Raw genomic sequence first — 21,070 nt, forward strand, 5'->3', positions numbered from 1 at the left:
GTACTTTTATTATTTTTTTTTTCTCGCGACCTGCGCGTCGTGCCTTTCTTTTATTCTGGTTGTAAATTAGATTTAGACTCGAATGTAATTCGAGTTTAATTGTAATGTAAATTTTGAAGCGGTGGAAGGTCCACACGAGACGGAGTTACGAGGAGGGCGCGAGCAACACAAGGTGGTCAAAGGAAGAAGCTTGAGAAGCTGTTGACCTTAGGTTTGTTGGTGCAACCTTAGGTCAAGGTTGACCTGGTTGACCAGACTCGAGTTGACTTGACTCGAGTTGTGTTTTGATGTTTGACGAGTTATGTTTGACAATGTTTGACGTGAACAGAAAAGTTGTATCTTGATATTTTACAAGGATACAAGCTTGGGAGATTATGGGTGCAACCCGTGGTCAAGGTTGACCTGGTTGACCCGAGGTGAGTTGACCTGACTCGGAAAAGTCCAAGCAGGGAGCTTGGCACGGGAAAAGTCCAAGCAGGGAGCTTGGCATGGGAAAAGTCCAAGCAGGGAGTTTGGCATGGTGAAAAGTCCAAGCAGGAGCTGGCACGCGAAAAGTCCAAGTATGGAGACTTGGCACGAGAAGTCCAAGTATGGAAGCTACATGGGAAGTCGAGAGGGCTCAGAGCTCGTTCTCCTGTGGTCGAGAGGGCTCGGGAGCCTGCTCTCTAGACCGGATGGAAGTCTGAGAGGGCTCGTAGCTCGTTCTCCGAACCGTGGTCGAGAGGGCTCGATCTCGCCCGGCATTGTGGAAAGTCCCGTGAGTGAAGCCAGACAATTGATAAGTCCCGTGAGTGAAGCCAGCAAGGAAAGTTGGTGAGTGAAGCAAAACCCTAGTGAGTGAAGCTAGGTGAAAGTCCGTGAGTGAAGCCAGGGAAAGTCCTGAGTGAAGCTTGGAAAGTCCCGTGAGTGAAGCCGGGCAAATTGGAAATCCTGGTGAGTGAAACTAGGTGAAAGCCCTAGTGAGTGAAGCTAGGTGAAAGTCCTGGTGAGTGAAGCCGGGCAAGGGAAAATCCAGATGGATCAAGGGTGATCAGACATCTGGTGTTGAGAAGGTCAAGTAGGTCAAGGGAGTGACCAGATACTTGACACGAAGAGAAAAGTCCAAGTGGGTTAAAGGGATTGACCGGACACTTGGTGGGGAGTCTTAGCAGGTTAAGGGAGTGACCGAATGCTAAGCATGATGTACCAAGAGGTCAAGATTGACCGGATATTGGTTTGGACTTGGTTTGGGCAAAAACCAAGACCTGGATCGGTCTGGGGACCGATCAAAAAGCGATCAGTGTGCCTCTGTGAGCTTACTGATCGGTCTGGGGACCGATCAGCAGGAAGCCTGATCGGTCCCTTACTGATCGGTCTGGGGACCGATCAGCATAGAGCCTGATCGGTCCCCACGACCGATCAGATCAGCCCCAGACCGATCAGGGTGATGCCTGATTAGTCTGGCCCTAGTCGTTGGCTCACAACGGCTAGTCTTCTGTCTTCTATTCTTCGCAGGTGCAGTGCAGGTTGATCAGAGGTTATAAAAGGAGATCGAGGGCTGCTACAGTTAATGTTCTTCAACTTCTCCGAAGCTTCTGCTTCTTCTTGATCTTCTTCTTGCTTCTGCAAGTTATTGCTTCTGCTGTTCTAGAGCTTTGTTAAGCTCACTTCCAAAGCTTCGCGTGAGCTTCCTCGACTTCTTCGACTGGTTTCAGCTGCTGCTGTGATTCTGTGAAGTTGGTGCTTCATCTACAGATTTCAGTCGACGACGAGAAGGCAAGCAAGAGTTGTTACATTCATTTTTATATTTGTATCTTGCTGTGCTTCTTGTACTTGTACTCTGATCTTGCTGTTGCAAGAGTTTGTGGTGAGGTTTCTCCACCCAGAAGGAGTTCTTATTAGCCGGTTTTCCGGGGACTCATCCACCAACGGATTGATAGGCTTCGTCCACCTTACGGACACGCCGAGGAGTAGGAGTTTCATCTCCGAACCTCGTTACATCGTCGAGTTCGAGTTTGAGGTTTGATCTTTCCTTTTTGCGTTTCTATTTAGTTATTTCCGCTGCGGTAACCTTGATTTGTAGAAAGAAACGAACGATTTGGGGCGGCTATTCACACCCCCCTCTCTAGCCGCGTCCATCGATCCTAACAAGTGGTATCAGAGCGAGGTCGCTCTTCGCCGGATTAACACCCGAGGGAGCACAAGCTAGAGATGGATCAACTCGGAGAAGACATCACCATTCAACCTTTCTATGACCGCGACGACTTCGCGTATTGGAAGGTAAGAATGAGGTATTTTCTTATGACTAACCTTGAAAATTGGAGTAGTGTTCAATTAGGTTTCAAGCCTCCAATGGATAAGGAAGGAAAACCACTCGAGAAGAAGAAGTGGACAAGGGAACAAATCCACCATTCCACAATCAACGATAAGGTAATGAAAGTATTTGAATTCTCATTACCTAATGACATTCTATGTAAGATAGGTGGATACAACAATGCCAAGGAGTTGTGGAACAACTTGGCTAAGTTCCATGAGGGGAACTCCACTTCAAGCCATGAAGAGGAGTCAAGTGAGCCGAGTAGCTCACATCATGGAGGCATGGATTTAGAAGTTGAGGGCTACTCAACATCTAAAGAAGAAGAGGAGAAGAGTTCCTCTTCAATTTCGGAGCAAGGAGAAGAAGCTTCTACCTCCGGAAGGGATGAAAGAGAGAGCTTACATCCCACCTCAACCCTAGGTAACTCAAGCAATTTAAGTTCTAGTAAATTGCATATATTATGCTTTGAGTGTAGGGAATTTGGACATTACAAGAGTAAATGTCCAAAGAGGGTTAGAAAGACTCCACCAGTGCCAAAGATCAAGGAAGCCGGAGTCCCGACACGCAAAGGCAAGGAGCACGTGGTGTGCTTCCAATGCAAGCAAAGGGGACACTATAGGAGCCAATGTCCGAGGGGGAGGCAATCTCACAAGGACAAGAAGACGAGCACATCGATAGGGAGAGCTAAGGCAAACCCTAAGGTAATCTCTAAGGCACATTATTGCAATAATAATAAGACACATGCTAGTAGCCTTATTGCTATTGTTAATAATGGTAAGCATGATAACATTAGAAATCGATACACATGCTTAGGTGCCAAACATGTGAGCCTAGATAAGGATAACACTAGGAAAGCCAACCCTAGAATTAACCCATCTAAGGCTAAGGGAAACCTAGATAGGAATCCCAAAACTACTAGACATATGCCTAGGAGTACCTCAAAGAACAATGACAAATTAAAACTTGAGGTATTAGAAAAGGAGAATCAAGTCTTGAGGTCAAGACTTGACAATTTAGAAAAGACCCTTAAGAATTTGGAGAAGTCAACTCTAGGGTCTAGGGGTCAAAAACCCAAGTCCAAGGACAAGAAAGGTTTGGGTCACAAACCTAAGTCCCAAGTAGTCAAGCCCAATTATCATAATGTTCCATTCGATTATGGAACAAGACCTAGGGTTAGGAAGACCATCACCAAGGTCACAAGGGGAGTCACCCCTAGAGTTGATCTTGATGAGTCCCAAATGGCCAAGGCTTTAAAGCCTAAGAGGGTCATTAGGAGGATTGCTAGGGAAGTCATTCCTAGTGAATATTTAGTGAACCCAATGAGCTCAAATAGGTATTGGGTTCCTAGGAGCGTGATTTCATCACGCTAGATTAGTTAGGGTGTGCCAACCTTACTTGAATAGGTAGTTAACCTAATCATGGCAAAAGGTGGCACTTTAGGATTTTTCAAGGTATAATCAAGCCTTGAAAATGAAATTAAGAATTATTCCTAAGGTGATTAGAATGTGCCAATTAAATTTGAGGAGTTTTCTAGAGTCAATCTAGTTGGCACGTAGTGATCTAAACATCTTTGGTATATGATTTGAGGTCTATCACACTTAGGAATATAGAATTTATGGCAAAATGATCGAAATTATCAAAAATTGGCAACTAATGCTAGAATTAGGTATTTTCTATACCTTGACATGTTATTTGCCATATATTGTTTGCCATATGCCATGTCATGACATCATATTTAATCTATGATCATTTGAAATGTCATGATAATGCTTAGGTTATTTATATGTCATGCTTTATTTAAGTTTCATACTTTATGCCATGACATCATGACATTGGCACATGTTATTATGTATGATATCATTTTATGCCATGTCATCATTTCTTGCATTTATAATCAATGAAATTGATTTAAGGTTAAAAACACAATTTGATATGGAGATCAAATTGATGTTTAGAAAATGCATGAGACCTTAGCCTAAGATAACCTAAACCCATATCTCACATCAAAATTGACTTGAATGTGTTTGATACACCTTAGATGTGTGTGAGATATTAGGATGATGAGTTAGGATCAAGGTGCATGGTTCTTGTACCTAGATGAACCTAATTCGAAATTGGGGATCATAGGAAAAGCTTATGTAGAAGTCATGTACATTTAGCCCAGAGATTGTGGTCCTAAATTAAATGATTTAAAATCATTTCAAAATTGATTTGAAAAACCTTGATGAAGCTTTTCTAGTGATAGCATTCATCATTGAGCAAAGTGATACAAAGATGAGTTACCTTTGAGCTATTTCAAAGACGTTTGAACTTTGTATCAAGATTTGAAAATGGAACTTATTTTCATAGAAAACTATTTTTCCATGATAGTATATGTTATGAGGAGTGTATCCTCAAAATTTTACAATTTTTAGAATTTTCTGTGATTTTCTAGAGGTTTCTGAATTTCGGGAGAAGAAATCAGAAATCAGAGGTCGTGGACCGATCAGGAGGTTCCCTGATCGGTCCAGGTCTGTGTGGATCGGTCACTGGACCGATCCAGAGGGAGCCTGATCGGTCTGGTGACCGATCAGGGCGTGCCAAATTGCTGAAATTCGACTGGTTGTCTGAAATTTCAGCTCGGGAGTTGGTATTTTGAAGGTTTGAAAGTCTCCAAGACATTATTGGTGCAATGGTCAAGGGGGAGTTGACCTTTAGGGGGAATTTTACCTATTAGTCAAGGGGAGTTGACTTTTAGGGGGAGTTTTTACTCCTAAAGACTTGAGTGATATGGGATTATCACTAAGTTAATTGTTGGACCTTAGTATCAAGGGGGAAATTAAGAGTTTCAATGAAAGGCCTAATTAAATGATTAAGAATATGATATTTCTTTCTGCTTTTATTTCTGTTGTAGATTACCATGACGTCGAATACGAACACCTTCTCCCTACGATCTGTCCTCGAGAAGGACAAGCTCAACGGAGCAAACTTCCTGGACTGGTACAGGAACCTGAGAATAGTTCTCACCCAAGAACGTAAACTGTACATTCTGGAGCAGCCTATTCCGGAGGCTCCTCCTGCCAATGCCCCGCGAGCTGACAAAGATGCTTACAAGAAGCATCAAGACGATGCATTAGATGTGTCCTGTCTAATGATCGCGACCATGAACTCTGAGCTTCAGATGCAACACGAGTTAATGGGCGCTTACGATATGGTTGAACATCTTCGTCAACTATATCAAGGACAAGCGAGGCATGAGAGATTTGAGATCTCAATGGCACTGTTTCAGTGCAAGATGTCAGACGGGGCTCCAGTAGTCCCATATGTACTCAAAATGATTGGGTACATAGAGAACCTACAAAGGTTGGGGTTCCCTCTTGGCCAAGAGCTGGCTACTGACCTGATCTTGCAATCCTTGCCGGATAGCTATAGTCAATTCGTTCTAAACTACAATATGAACGAGATTGACAAGCCACTGCCCGAGCTGCTTAGCATGTTAAGAACTGCTGAGCTAAACCTTAAGAAGGCTAAGCCCAACACTGTTCTGATGGTTCAGAAACATAAGGGCAAGGGCAAGCCCAAAGGCAAGGGAAAGTCCCAAGCCAAGGGCAAAAGCAAGGCACTGAAGCCTAAAGGAGGGGTCGCCAAGGATGCTACCTGCTTCCACTGTGGTCAGACCGGGCACTGGAAGAGGAATTGCAAGGTATACTTGGAGGATCTTATGAAGAAGCGAAGTGAGACTTCCACTTCAGGTATATATGTTATAGAAGTCAATCTATCTATTTCTACATCATGGGTATTAGATACTGGATGTGCTTCTACATGTGCAGGCGCTGAGAAATAGCAGGGCATTGACAAAGGGCGAGGTGGACCTACGAGTAGGCAATGGAGCACGGGTTGCTGCTGTTGCTGTAGGGACTTACTGTCTATCTCTGCCCTCTGGGCTTGTACTAGAGTTAGTCGATTGTTGTTATGTGCCTGCATTAACTAAGAACATTATATCAGTTTCTTGTTTGGACAAGAAAGGTTTCTCGTTTACTATAAAGAACAAATGTTGTTCCGTCTATTTAAACGATATGTTCTATTGTAGTGCATCTCTGATAAACGGACTCTATATTCTAGACCTTGAGAGTCCTATCTATAACGTAAATACCAAGAGGTTCAAGTCAAATGACATGAACCAAACCTACCTCTGGCACTGTCGCTTAGGTCATATAAATGACAAGCGCTTATCCCAGCTCCAAAAGGATGGTTTGCTGGACTCATTTGATTTTGAATCATATGAGATATGCGAGTCATGCCTACGAGGCAAGATGACCAAGACTCCCTTTAGTGGGCACAGCGAGAGAGCAACTGATTTGTTAGGACTCATACATAGTGATGTATGTGGCCCTTTCAATGTTGCTGCTAGAGGCAGTTATAGATACTTCATCACATTTACTGATGACTTCAGTAGATATGGTTATGTGTACTTGATGACACATAAATCTGAATCCTTTGAAAAGTTCAAAGAATTCAAGAATGAAGTACAGAACCAACTTGGCAAGAGTATTAAGATACTTCGATCCGATCGAGGTGGAGAATACCTTAGCCATGAGTTTCGTGACTATCTAGCTGAGTGTGGGATCCTATCCCAACTCACTCCTCCTGGAACACCACAATGGAATGGTGTATCCGAAAGGAGGAATCGTACCCTATTAGATATGGTGCGATCTATGATGAGTCACACAGATCTTCCGACATACTTTGGGGCTATACTCTAGACACGGCAGCTTTTATACTCAACCGAGTTCCATCCAAGGCCGTGATAAAGACACCATATAGGATATGGACTGGGAGAGATGCCCAGGTGTCTTTCATGAGGATTTGGGGTTGTGAGGCTTACGTTAGACATCAAGTCTTAGACAAATTAGGACCCAAATCTGACAAGTGCTACTTTATTGGATATCCCAAGGAAACTAAGGGATATTACTTCTATATTCCCAGTCAGCACAAGGTAGTTGTGGCAAAGAGTGGGGTCTTTCTAGAAAGGGACTTTGTTTCTAGAAAGACTAGTGGGAGCGCATTTGATTTTGAAGAAGTTCAAGATGCGAACAATAGCACTGATGGCTCGATGGTAATTGAACTGGAACCACAAAGTGTTGTGGATGATGTTGTTCCACAAGGAGTTGAGGAACAACAACCAGTTCAAGTAGACATACCTCTTCGCAGATATGATAAGGTACGTCGTCAGCCTGAGAGATACTCATTTCTCTTGTCTGACCATGGTGACATTGTGCTCATAGAGGATGAGCCTACCACCTATCAAGAAGCTGTGATGAGACCAGATTCCGAGAAATGGCTAGAAGCCATGAGATCCGAGATGGAATCCATGTACACCAACCAAGTATGAACTTTGGTTGATCCACCTAAAGGGGTAAAACCCATTGGGTGTAAGTGGGTCTTTAAGAGAAAGACTGACATGGATGGACTTATCTATAAGGGTCGCTTGGTAGCTACAGGTTTCAAGCAGATTCATAGTATTGACTATGATGAAACTTTTCTCCAGTAGCGATGTTTAAGTCCATTCGGATCATGCTTGCTATTGCAGCCTACCATGACTATGAGATATGGCAGATGGATGTCAAAACCACGTTTCTGAATAGAAACCTACTCGAGGATGTGTGCATGACACAACCTGAGGGTTTTGTAGATCCACAGCATACTAGCAGAGTATGCAAGCTGCATAGGTCCATTTATGGATTAAAAAAAGCTTCTCGGAGCTGGAATCTTCGATTTGATGATGCAATCAAACAGTTTGGTTTCATCAAGAACGAAGATGAACCTTGTGTCTACAAGAAGGTTGTAGGGGATATAGTTGTCTTCCTCATATTGTATGTGGATGACATACTACTCATTGGGAAGGACATCCCTATGCTTCAGTCTATCAAGACATGGCTAGGGAGTTGCTTCTCAATGAAGGACTTAGGTGAGGCATCCCGTATTCTAGGGATACAGATCTATAGAGATAGATCTAAGAGAATGCTTGGCCTAAGTCAGAGTACATATATTGACAATGTACTCCTTCGGTTTGCCATGCAGAATTCCAAGAAGGGATTTCTGCCGATGTCACATGGCGTGAGTCTTTCGAAGACTCAAGGTCCCTCTTCTAGAGAGGAGAGAGACCGCATGGATCAGATCCCTTAAGCCTCAGCCATAGGATTGATCATGTACGCCATGCTATGTACTCGACCTGATGTCTCATATGCTTTGAGCATGATGAGCAGATACCAGTCAGATCCAGGTGAAAGTCACTGGATAGCGGTCAAAAATATTCTTAAGTACTTAAGAAGGACTAAAGAATATTTCTTGATATATGGAGGCGATGATGAGCTAGCTGTAAAGGGTTATAGTGATACTAGCTTCCAGACCGACCAGGATGACTATAGATCGCAGTTGGGGTTCGTATTTTGCATTAATGGTGGTGCTGTCAGCAGGTAGCTGATTCTACAACAGAAGCCGAGTACATTGCTGCATCAGAGGCAGCAAAGGAGGCAGTTTGGATCCGCAAGTTCATCAATGAACTTGGGGTGGTTCCTAGCATTGCTGACCCCATTGAGCTCTATTGTGATAACAATGGAGCTATAGCACAGGCGAAGGAACCTCGCTCACACCAGCGGACCAAACACATACTACGGCGCTTCCATCTCATTCGAGAGATCATCGAGAGAAGAGATGTGAAGATTTGCAGAGTACCTACAGAGGCTAACATCGCAGATCCCTTGACCAATGCTTTGGCACAGATGAAGCATGATGGTCACACTAGGTCATTGGGGCTTAGAGCCTACACTGATTGACACTAGTGCTAGTGGGAGATTGTTAGCTAGAGCCCGAGAGCCAATCATTTGATGATTGTATTTTTGGACTTATTGTATCATATTCTATATAAATAAAGGCATTTGGTTTTTGGTTACTATACTTGCTTGTATTGGTGCCAAATAAACTAAGTGTAATAACGTCCTTGAGTAGAAGGTTCTTACCTATATCAATCGATTGGTTGAATCGATAGTGAGATGATATAGGGAACACTACTCTTAATCATTCCTAGTCGAGTATTAACATTCAGGAACAATGTTAATGTAATAAGATTAGCATGTAGGTCAACTCGATGACTTGATCTCACAAGTCATGGATATAGAGATATCAAGTTGACACATGGGTATGCATTAGAGAATGTATACTGAATGACCTGCCATGAGAAAGTATCATGGATCGTTATATGAGTGTCATATATTTTCTCATGTGGCTATTAGTATAACTAATAGTCCTTAGACCTGAAGTCACCATGGTTCCCTACATAAGGAGTTATGTACTTTAGTTTCGTCAAACGTCACCCGTAACTGGGTGGACTATAAAGGCGATTACTGGGTATGTAACAAATTATACGGAGGGATGTGAGTGATGTAGATGGGATCTATCCCTCCTATATGACGGGAGTGACATCGGTATTCTTGATAGAGTGAGACCACGAAGTGCAAGGCCATGCCCAAATGAGTCAATATAGGATATTGAGCTCATTTGATTTAGTGTGTCTACTTGGAGTTCAAGATTTAGATTGATTAGAGGATGACACGGTCTATGCCTCATATTGATCAATCTAGATGTCTAGGATAGAATGACACTTGTCATATATTGTGAGAAGTCACAATTAGTAGTCACAAGGTGATGTTGGATCTCAACATTCTTGTAACTTGGGTAGTAATGATGTGTTGCTAGATACCGCTCATTACTTATGCTCCTAAATGGGTTTAGGGCATTGCCAACGTTACAAGAACCTATAGGGTCACACACTAAGGACAATTAGATGGAGATTAGGCTCATATGATGAACCAAGAGGATTAAATTCATTTGATGAATCAAATTGGATTAAGAGTAATCCTAATTAGGCTAACTTGAGTTGGACTCAAGTGGATTCATGTATTCAATGAGTCTAATTTAGATTATGACTCATTAAATCAACTTAATTTAATGAATTAAATTCATTATATTAAGTTGGCTTGAATCAAATTGTTAGATTAGATCAACCATGGAAGAGATTTGGCAAGTTTGACTTGACTTGAGAGGAAGATAAATGGTCAAGTTTGACTTGACTTTATGCCACCTTATTGGTGAGTTGGCATTGATGTGGACCAATGATGTTACTCCACATCATCATGGGTGCCACCTCATGGAAGTTACAAAGCCATTTTCTTTAATAGCTTCACATTAATTGCACTTAATGCAATTTTTGGGAGTTACACTTTGAAAGTGGCCGGCCACTTTTGAATGGGAATGGAATTGATTTTCCTCATTCAAGTGCATTATTCCTTCTTCTTCCACTTGAAGCTCTCTCCCTCTCCCTCTCCTCCTCAACTTGGCCGAACCACACATAGGTGCTAGCACACCTCTTTGTGTGTTTTTCTCCACCTACGAGTCCGTGTGGATACTTCTAGAGGAGTATCTATCTTGATACTCTTGAGATCCGGCATTTTGAACGAGCGGGATACGCTAAGGGCACGCACCGAAGGTATAACTCTTTTCATGTAGATCTAGGAGTAGATCTAAGTAGAAACTCGTACTCGTAATTTTGTTTTGAAATCTTTTCTTCGCACGAGATCCGTTGGCTAGGGTGATTCGGGGTTTCCGCGATGCGAAAACGCGATTTTCGCGGCCCGAAAAACCCAACACGCGCCTCCCTGGGGTCCTATATAAGGACCCCCAGACTTCGACGGAGGTATGCGATTTCTCATCACTGTAGCCACAATAACGTTGCCTTGTTCTTCTTTGCTGCCTGACTTAAGCGTCGGAGGGTCGTCGCCGGGAAACCACTCCCGGCTCGGCTTCTTTGCAGGTCCGCCAGAGATCCACACCACCAGTCGAAGACAGCGGAGAGTGTCACGCCCCCAGTGTCCGTCGACTCAGCACTCGAACAGGATCAGTATTCAATTCCCTTTTTCAGTGGTTCTAGAAGAGCTTTATAGTGGATTTTCCATTGATACGATCCGAGGGATCTTGGGTCTTGGAGTAGGAGTCGTCAAAGGATCTGAACCAAGTAACTTATGTTTGAATTCTATTTTTTTACTTAATTTTTTTTATTTTTTTACTACACACTCGTATTTCAAAAAGATAATCATTTTAAAAATATACTTGATTCAACCTTCTCTCACGTGTATACTGATCTTCTAAGTGGTGTCAGAGCAAGGTTGCTCAGAATTGGTACAACCACCAATCAAGCAATGTGTTTCTCTTAATTTTTGCCTTATTTTTTTTTGGTCGATTTTATTACCTTTCAACTTAAATCTAAATTGGTGTAATCACCTCTTTAGATAAGCTTTTCATTTTGGTTTTCTGCAAAATACTCAAAATTGGTGCATCGCCACTTGAGTCTTTCTGTTCACTTTATCTTCTCCCATGCTACTAATTCTAAGACAAAGTCTTAGAAATTATTTATTGTCTATATCTCATACAAGTATATCGATATCTTATCAAGAAGGATGAAGCATTCATGAACTTCCACCATACGAAATAGACTACTTCAAAATATGGAAGCATCAGATGGAGTGCTTCATTATGATGGGCGACTTCGACTGCGACATAGTGTTGAAGAGATCTACCTAAAAATTAGAAGAAAACCAAAAGGTAATTAGTTTAATTTCAAAATTATTACCTAATAAAATTATATATATAATTGGAGAGTTTGAATATGCCTTCGACTTTTGGACCTGGCTAAATGAAGTTCACGAGGATTTGCCACAACTGTAAGATCAAGTCGAACTCAAGCTCAAATATGGTCTAAATTCCAAGGAAGAAAATTCTAACGAGGACTCAAAAGTTAAACTTGTAAATTTAAAATTTAAAGATTATATATTATATTTCAAATGCAGTGAAAGAGGATATTACAAAAGCAACTATCCCACTTATAAGAGTTAGTCCACACAATAGGAGGTAAAAGAGAAACTGATACCAAAAGTTTAGAAAGGGAAGGAGCACATCAAATATTTCAAGTGTATGTTAGTTAGAGCCCTAGAGCCAATCATTTGATAATTGTATGGACTCATGTATATCATATTCTTGTATATTAATAAAGGCATTTGTTTGGTTATTATACTTATTTATATTAGTGCCAAATAGACTAAGTATAATAGCGTCCTTGAGTAGAAGGTTCATACCTATATCAATCGATTAGTTGAATCGATAGTGAGATGATATAGGGAACACTACTCTAAATCATTCCTAGTCGAGTATTAGCATTCAGGGACAATGTTAATACAATAAGACTAGCATGTAGGTCAGCTCGATGACTTGATCTCACAAGTCATGGATATAGAGATATCAAGCTGACACATGGGTATGCATTAGAGAATGTATACCGAATGACCCGCCATGAGAAAGTATCATGGATCGTTATATGAGTGTCATATACTTTCTCATGTGACTATTAGTATGACTATTAGTCCTTAGACCTGAAGTCACCATGGATCCCTACATAAGGAGTTATGTACTTTAGTTTCGTCAAACGTCACCCGTAACTGGGTGGACTATAAAGGCGATTACTGGGTATATAATGAATTATGTAGAGGGATGTGAGTGATGTAGATGGAATCTATCCCTCCCATATGACGGGAGCGACATCGCTATTCTTGATAGAGTGAGACCACTAAGTGCATGGCTATGCCCAAATGAGTCAACATTAGATGTTGAGCTCATTTGATCAAGTGAGTCTACTTGGAGTTCAAGATTTAGATTGATTAGAGGATGACACGGTCTATGCCTCATATTGATCAATCTAGATGTCTAGGATAGAAGGACACTTGTCATTATTTTGTGAGTAGTCACAATTGGTAGTCACAAGGTGATGTCGGATCTCGACATTCTTGTAACTTGGGTAGTAATGATGTGTTGCTAGATACCGCTCATTACTTATGCTCCTAAATGGGTTTAGGGCATTGCCAACATTACAAGAACCTATAGGGTCACACACTTAGGACAATTAGATGGAGATTAGGTTCATATGATGAACCAAGAGGATTAGATTCATTTGATGAATCAAATTGGATTAAGAGTAATCCTAATTGGGCTAACTTGAGTTCGACTCAAGTTGATTCATGTATTTAATGAGTCTAATTTAGATTATGACTTATTAAATCAATTTAATTTAATGAATTAGATTTATTATATTAAGTTGGCTCGAATCAATTGGTTGGATTAGATCAACCATGGTAGAGATTGAGTCAAGTTTGACTTGACTAGAGAAGGAAGACCAAAGGTCAATTTTGACTTGACCTTTTGCCACCTCATTGGTGAGTTGGCATTAGGTGGACCAATAATGATGTTCCACATCATCATGGGTGCCACCTAATGGAAGTTACAAAGCCACTCTCTTAATGGTTTCATATTAATTGCAATTAATGCAATTACTCTCTTAATGGTTTCATATTAATTGCAATTAATGCAATTAATGTGTGGGTTTTTGAAAGTGGCCGGCCACTTGGTTTTTGGGTGTGAATTCATTTTTCCCATTCAAGTGTGCATCTTCCTCCTTCCTCTCAAGCTCTCCCTCTCCCTCTCCTCCTTACTTGGCCGAACCTTACCAAGGTGCTAGCACACCTTTGTGTGAGGTTTTCTCCATCTAAGTTGTCCGTGTGGATACTTCTAGAGGACCGGCGCTTGACGGTCTTGAGATCCGGCAAAACCTTGGAAGAGCGGGATTCGCATAGGGCGCGCATCAAGGGTAAACACTTTTCTCGTAGATCTAAGTAGTAGATCGTTTTTGAACTCGTACAAGAAATAGTTTTTCGGATTTTGTATACGAATCTTTGCACGGATCTACGGCTTTTGGGTCTTTCGGGGTTTCCACGACGCGAAAAAGCGGTTTTCGCGGCCCGAAGAACCCAACAGTGTAAACAAATGGGTTACTACAAATATTAATGCTCAAAAAGAAGACTCAAGGATCTAGGGGGAGTAAAGGTTAGTAAGTTTATAATACATGAAAATCCCTTTTTTTTACACATGTTAGTAACTAAGATAATCGCTATTGCTCAAGTTTAGATTCTCCCAAAAAATTAGATATGCATGCTCACTTAAACAAATCAATTAATTCAAACAATTCAAAATTATTTAATAATTTTTTAAAAGTTTATTTTTTAAGTTTTAGAAAATTAGAAAAATAAAATAAGTTTCTGAAAGATAAAATTGATAGACTAGAAAAAAATATTAATAATTTTATCAACATACAAAATCTAGGCTTGGGTTACAAGTCTAAGTCAAATTTAAAACTTAAATACCAAGTTATAATCAAGTATCATTTAATTATGAAACTAATTAATAAAACTAATAACAAATGACCTAATCAACAACTTAACAGAAAACATGTTCGATGATTCAAAGGGAGACACCAAACTAGTTAGCACCTTTAAAACAATTGTAAAATATGGCAATTAAATAAAAAATAGTGTGATTAGAGAAATAAGCTTATAGAATTTTTTTAAAAATTGTTGGAATTTTTTACAAGCTTAGATGAGATGTTTTAAGGGGTAGATTTATTAGGCTAAGAGAAAGTCGATTTGGAATATCAATTAAGCTGGGAGTTTTTATATATATATATATTTATATATATATATAAAGTCTTTATCTAATTCATTGCTTTTTCCATTACTCTCCTAATCCATATGCCGCCAACCATTTCATTGCTCACGCGCGATGCCGCTGCCGTGCCGGTTACCCACGAGCTCACCACCGGCGCCACTCTTCCTCAGCAACGTACCTCACCACCACCAGCATCTAGCTGTGCCATTTTCTCCTTTTTTTCCCACCTCTAATTTGAAGCCAATCACCGCACCACCGAATCACTACGAGCATCGGTACCATCACCCTTCGTCGACTAGCTAATCATCACTACCTCAGTAGTAGATACCGTGAGGCCTCTTCTAAGCACTCATAGTTGCATTGTCGCATTCTACCACAATGTCACTGCACGCACATTGTCTTTGACATTGTAGGCCTTCCAATGGCCTTAAGCTATTGTCTATTCTGCTCTCTGCGAAGCATCCTCTCTATAGCTGTCAGCACATTCATGCATCACCATCGTAGCCAACCTTAATGTTGGCTAAGAGCCAGCTACCTTCGTCTATGCCGAGCTAGCCATCAAGCATCACCACCTCACCAACGCTAGACAACGGAGCATGGTCTCCTCCGAATTAGCTCTATTGTGAGCCATTATTGGTCCTTGTTCAGTGACAAGCACCATTGAAGAAGATGAACGGTAGGTAGCGAAGTTGAATTTAGGTTTTCCACTGAATTGTGAACTTATCATTTAAATGGTTGGATTTGTAGTAAATTCCATTAATAGAGTGATTAATGGATGGATTAAATGAATTCGGGGTAGTGAGATTCTAATCATTATAGATGGATTAATAGTTGATACATAACAATATAAGTTGATAAGAGATATTAGAATTAGTGATTTGTTGTTTAATTGAATTCATTAGTTGGATTTGTTAGTTAAATTGATGCTGTGATTAATTAAATGGATCTCCTATATGGGTGAAAGACTTAATTGAGTGAGTCAACATATGGATTGATTAATGAATGGATTAGAGTTATTATTATGATTAAAACCCCTAACCTAATTAATGGGATGGATTAATAAGATTGATAATATGCCATGTTTAAATTTAATTGGAGGTTTAACCTAATTTAATCTATGGATTTGGGTGAATCAAGGTTAGTTATTTCAATTAGGGTTTTCCCTAATTAGTTTGGGATTTGGTTTAGCTAGATGTTGCATGACAGAATTAGCTAAACTGTACAAATTATTACAGGACTCTAATTCAAGACGAGCACTTTGACATGGGGATTGTTTAGCACAGACTACATTTAAAGCAGGTACTTCTTGACTTATTTTTATAGTATCTTTGACCTTAGTGGATGAATCTGTTGTTTACATTTATTGTATATAGCAGTTATTTTTAGCTTGATATCTACTCTGTATTATTTCTTGAGCTTGATCTTTTATTGCTTGATCTTATATTTTGATCTAATAGATCTCTATACAATCTCCTTTATCTTCGTACATGTATTGTTTGGATATGTACAATAATACTAGATCATAGTATAGTTATAGATCGATACTCATGCATTTACCTTATATCTAACTATAAACTTAGGCTTGTACCTATGAGTATACTTGTGTATACTTATGCAAGTGTATATATGTCAACATGACTATTCCTATCTATATATGATGTATATCACATCCTAGTAGAATGATAGAGTATTTCACTAGGTTATCTTCTTTGAACCGACATCCATGACTACTTGACTTTGAACCTCTTGGTTTATGGTATTCAGGATGATACTAAGGAGTTAGATGAGATATTATGACTATATGACTATGCTTTCCCTCGATTGAGACTGTAATTATTATACCTGCTGTTGTTATAGTTAGATACATGTTATTAGACATGTTGCTTATTGTATTTCTATACTGTAAAGCCCGAAAAATTCCCAAATTTATTTTAGAATTATTCTATGATTTTTCTGGAATTATTAGATATTTTTCCGGAATTTTCCGAGTAGCGGAAGTAGCAAAAACAAATAGGTCGCAAAATAGCTTAGGCGGGAATCGAACCCGAGACCTATGGTGTAAGGGATAATGTTAGTAACCAGTTGAACCCAGCAGGGCCGTGCTGAAAGGAAGGAGAACCAAATATATTTATATTAGAGTTGGGTTCATTAAACCACTCAATATAAATTAAAAACTTAAAGAGGGTTTGGTTTATTTTTAGTTTTGGTTCGGCAAAACCTCCTCACCGAAGCTCTCACGCGATTTTTCCTTCTCCTTCTCCTTCTCACGGTGCCAACCACAAGGAACCCTAGGGTTCTCTTCCTAGGGCCCCAAGGACATCTTCCGGCGACGACTCCATCACGAAAGAGGTTCTTCTCCGCGAGAGGAACGCGAGGACGGAAGCGGTTCGTCGAGCGGACAGTTTTCCGGAAACACCTAGCGAATAGAATCGTAAGAAAACCTTACGATTGAGGTAAGAAACCCCTCACCTGCAGTATAATTGCTCTCGCTTGTTAGTTTTGGCGTTAGTTCAGTAGTTTTATAGTTTTCAGTTTTAGGGTGTGCTTTCAGTGCACACCAAGCATTCGGTAGAATGCCCAGTTCAGAAGGACGTACCAGTAGGCGTCCTAACAGCATATAAAATGTAATAGAAACATTTTATTCAGTTGATTATTAGTTATTACAGCTATATGGATCAGATATCCATTGGGTGGGCTCCCACAGTAGCCTCTAGGTTCAGATAACCTAGCTCTAGGTTCAGATAACCTAGAACAGCAAAGTAAAATAAAACAGTATTCAGTATTTTACTTTTATTCAGTTGGCATCGTGCTTGGATCAGATATCCATGGGCTGGACTCCCACAGTCGTCCCTAGGTTCAGATAACCTAGTAACCCTGCTGGATTCGGAACTTGCAATCCCGGGTCTCGTAGGGATGCGCGCACAGTAAGCACAGTTGCCAGGGCCCCAGCAGCATGTTTAGTATTTTCATCTATTATATGTATAGTTTTCAAATTTGAAACCAGTGATGAAAACACTAATTTAGCTTTCAGTTCAGTTCAGGTTCAGTTTACATGATTTGAGTTCATGTACGGATTTATATATATATGCATGACTAGTTCAGTATCATGTTCAGTTTATATGCTATGCCATGTTTCAGTTCCAGCTTATGCGTTGTATGATACCATGCCATGCCATACTTGCATATTTAGTATGTTTTTCAAACAGCATGATTTAAAATCATATTGGCATCGTATGCATGATTTAGTGAGGTAGATGGTTTCTTACTAAGCTTTAAGCTTACAGTTACTACTTTTCTTATACTGCAGATACAGGTAAAAGAAAAGTGGACTAGTGGAGGCTGGAGGACAATGCTATGGAGATGTGTGTGTGCAAGGGGTTTGGAATAAAGATCCTGGGGATCTAAACGCTTTTATTTCAGTTTAGTGCTTAACATGTCTAGCTTTATGACTTAGTCTTGTTACTAGGTGTTACTGTTTAATAAACTATGTCTTAGTTAGTTTCTCATGTTTAGAACATTAGTACTTACATGCTAGAATGTATTTCCATTGTTTTAGAACTGTTATGTGATGTTTTGGCACGCCAAAGTGCTGAAATCAGAACTCTCGAGTGAAATCAGACACTGATCGGTCTCCAGACCGATCAGGGTCTGAGTTGTTCCACTGGATCGGTCAGCCGACCGATCCAGCGAGCTTACTGTATCCTCCTGGATCGGTCAGCCGACCGATCCAGCTCAATACAGTAGCCTCGGAGGAAATTTCCAGGTGCATGGATCGGTCAGCCGACCGATCCAGCATCGAACAGTAGGCATCTCAGCGCCTCCAGGTGCCTGGATCGGTCTGCAGACCGATCCAGACACACCTGGATCGGTCTACCGACCGATCCAGCCTCTGCTGGATCGTTCCGTGGACCGATCCAGCAGGGCACAGAATCGCAGTAAGATTGATCGATCCGTGGATCGATTAGCAGCTAGCTGGGAAGTTAGTTTGAGTTCCTAGCTCAGATGGGAGGTCAAGCATTCTCCTTAGCGCATGTACACCAACCGGAAAGGGTCTTGAATCCTTCCTTATAACAGCATGGGTGCATCAGTTATCAGATTAATAGAGTCAGTTAGTGAAATTTTTATTTTACCTAGTTTTCCGCACAGCACGGCACAGTAGTTCCGGCTCACAGCCTAGTACCCAGGAGTTGGGACGTTACAGAGTGGTATCAGAGCATGTTCCATACTTCCTACACACACATCAGCATTGTACCTGCAGCTTCCAAGTAAGAACATCTCTCACTCAGTTTTGTTTTCAGCTTTCATATCAGTTATATGTGCTTTCATGTTTGCTCGCATGTTGGTAGTTAATTAATTCATGTTTACAGTGATAGTATTTAACATGTTACCAGTAGTTAACTATAACATGATAGCCTAGTTATATATATATGTTCTTTGCTATTTAGAAAATGGTACGAGGACGTCCAGCTAAGAAAGCAGCAGCGGCTGAGCCCCAGCATGAGGCAGGCAGTTCAGTGCCTCCCCCAGACCTTACAGCATTAGTGGCTCAGCTACAGCAGCAGGAGATAGCCTCCTTAAAGGCTAACCAGCAGACTACTCCCCCAGTCACTCCAGTACCGAACCTCACGACTCCAGTAATCACAGAGGTAGTACCAGCTCAGCCTGCAGTACCAGTCCCAGTAGCCCCAGTAGCAGGGGCTAAGAGAGAAGCTTACCTTATCCAGTGGCAGAGAATTAAGCCCGAGAACTTCTCAGGCACCAGCGAACCATGGGATGCTCAGGCATGGTTTAAAACACTGGAGAGCACGATGGAGCTTCTAGATTGGCCAGAGCACGAAAAGGTGAAGTGTGCCTCCTTCTGTTTAACAGGAGACGCACGCATGTGGTGGGAGCGGATTAAATTGAAGTGGCCAGTAAACCAGATGACATGGGCCAACTTTGAGAAAGAATTCTTCGAGGAATTCTTTCACATGCAAGTCACGAACCGACACTATGACGAGTTTACAGAGTTTCGTCAGGGCAACCTATCAGTTCAGGAGGCCGTGAAGAAATTCAACAGGTTGGCCCGTCTGTGTCCAGAACTAGTCAGCTCAGAGAAGGAACGAGTACGCTTGATGCTGAAGATGCTCAGACCAGAGATCGCAATGAATGTGGCTGGTGGTGTTCATAGGCCACAAACCACAGAGGAGCTGGTGAGTAGTGCTCTGATCACCGAGCACTATCAGCACAGCATCACCCAGCAGAAGCAGGTTTCCACAGAACCCAAGGGACAAGCTGGCTCAGGTACTCAGCAGAAACAACAAGGGCATAGCTCCAACTGGAAGGGGAAACGCAAGGCAAGCAGTGACCCAAAAGGAGGACCAGCTGGAAAACATTCCAGACATCCCAAGTGTGCTACTTGTGGGAAACATCATCCAGGAGTTTGCCGCAAGGGTACGCGAGGTTGTTTCGAATGTGGACAGGAAGGGCACATGGCTAAGCAGTGCCCGAACAAGAACAGTCTTCCTCAGCCTCAGCCGATACAGTATGGAGCTCAACCAGCCCAGCTACACCAGATGTATGCTGTCTTAGATGGTCCACAGATCAGTCAGGGCAGATTAGAAGCCCCCACAGCTACCACAAATGCCAGGATTTTCTCACTGACCAGAGAGGACGTAGCAAATGCCTCGACAGTTGTCACAGGTCAGATCAGTATTTTTCAGCATAATGCAACTGTCTTATTCGATACTGGGGCAACCCACTCTTATGTATCCAGGGCATTTGCCGAGAAACTAGCAACACCTCCAGAAGTACTTAATAGTCAGTTTCTGACAACGCTACCCTCAGGAGACATTATGGCGTCTAAGCAGTGCCAGTCATTATAGCAGCAGGGAGCTTTTGGTGATCTGATAGTGCTAGAAATGACTGACTACGATGTCATCTTTGGAATGGATTTTCTGATCAGATACGGCGCTTCTATAGAGTGCCGTAAACAGAAAGTCATATTCCAACCTGAAGCAGGAGTACAGTTTGAGTACACGGGGAAGCCAAAGAGGAAAGCCAGGAAGTTTCTCTCAGCATTGAAAGCACAACAGCTATTGGATTCAGGATGCATGGGATTTTTAGCAAATGTAGTCAACACCAGCCAGGACAAGAACCAACAGCTATCAGAGGTTCGAGTCGTTTGTGACTACCCAGTAGTCTTCCCTGAAG

This window comes from Zingiber officinale, chromosome 2B, assembly GCF_018446385.1.
Source record: "Zingiber officinale cultivar Zhangliang chromosome 2B, Zo_v1.1, whole genome shotgun sequence".
NCBI classification, from domain to species: Eukaryota; Viridiplantae; Streptophyta; class Magnoliopsida; order Zingiberales; family Zingiberaceae; genus Zingiber; species Zingiber officinale.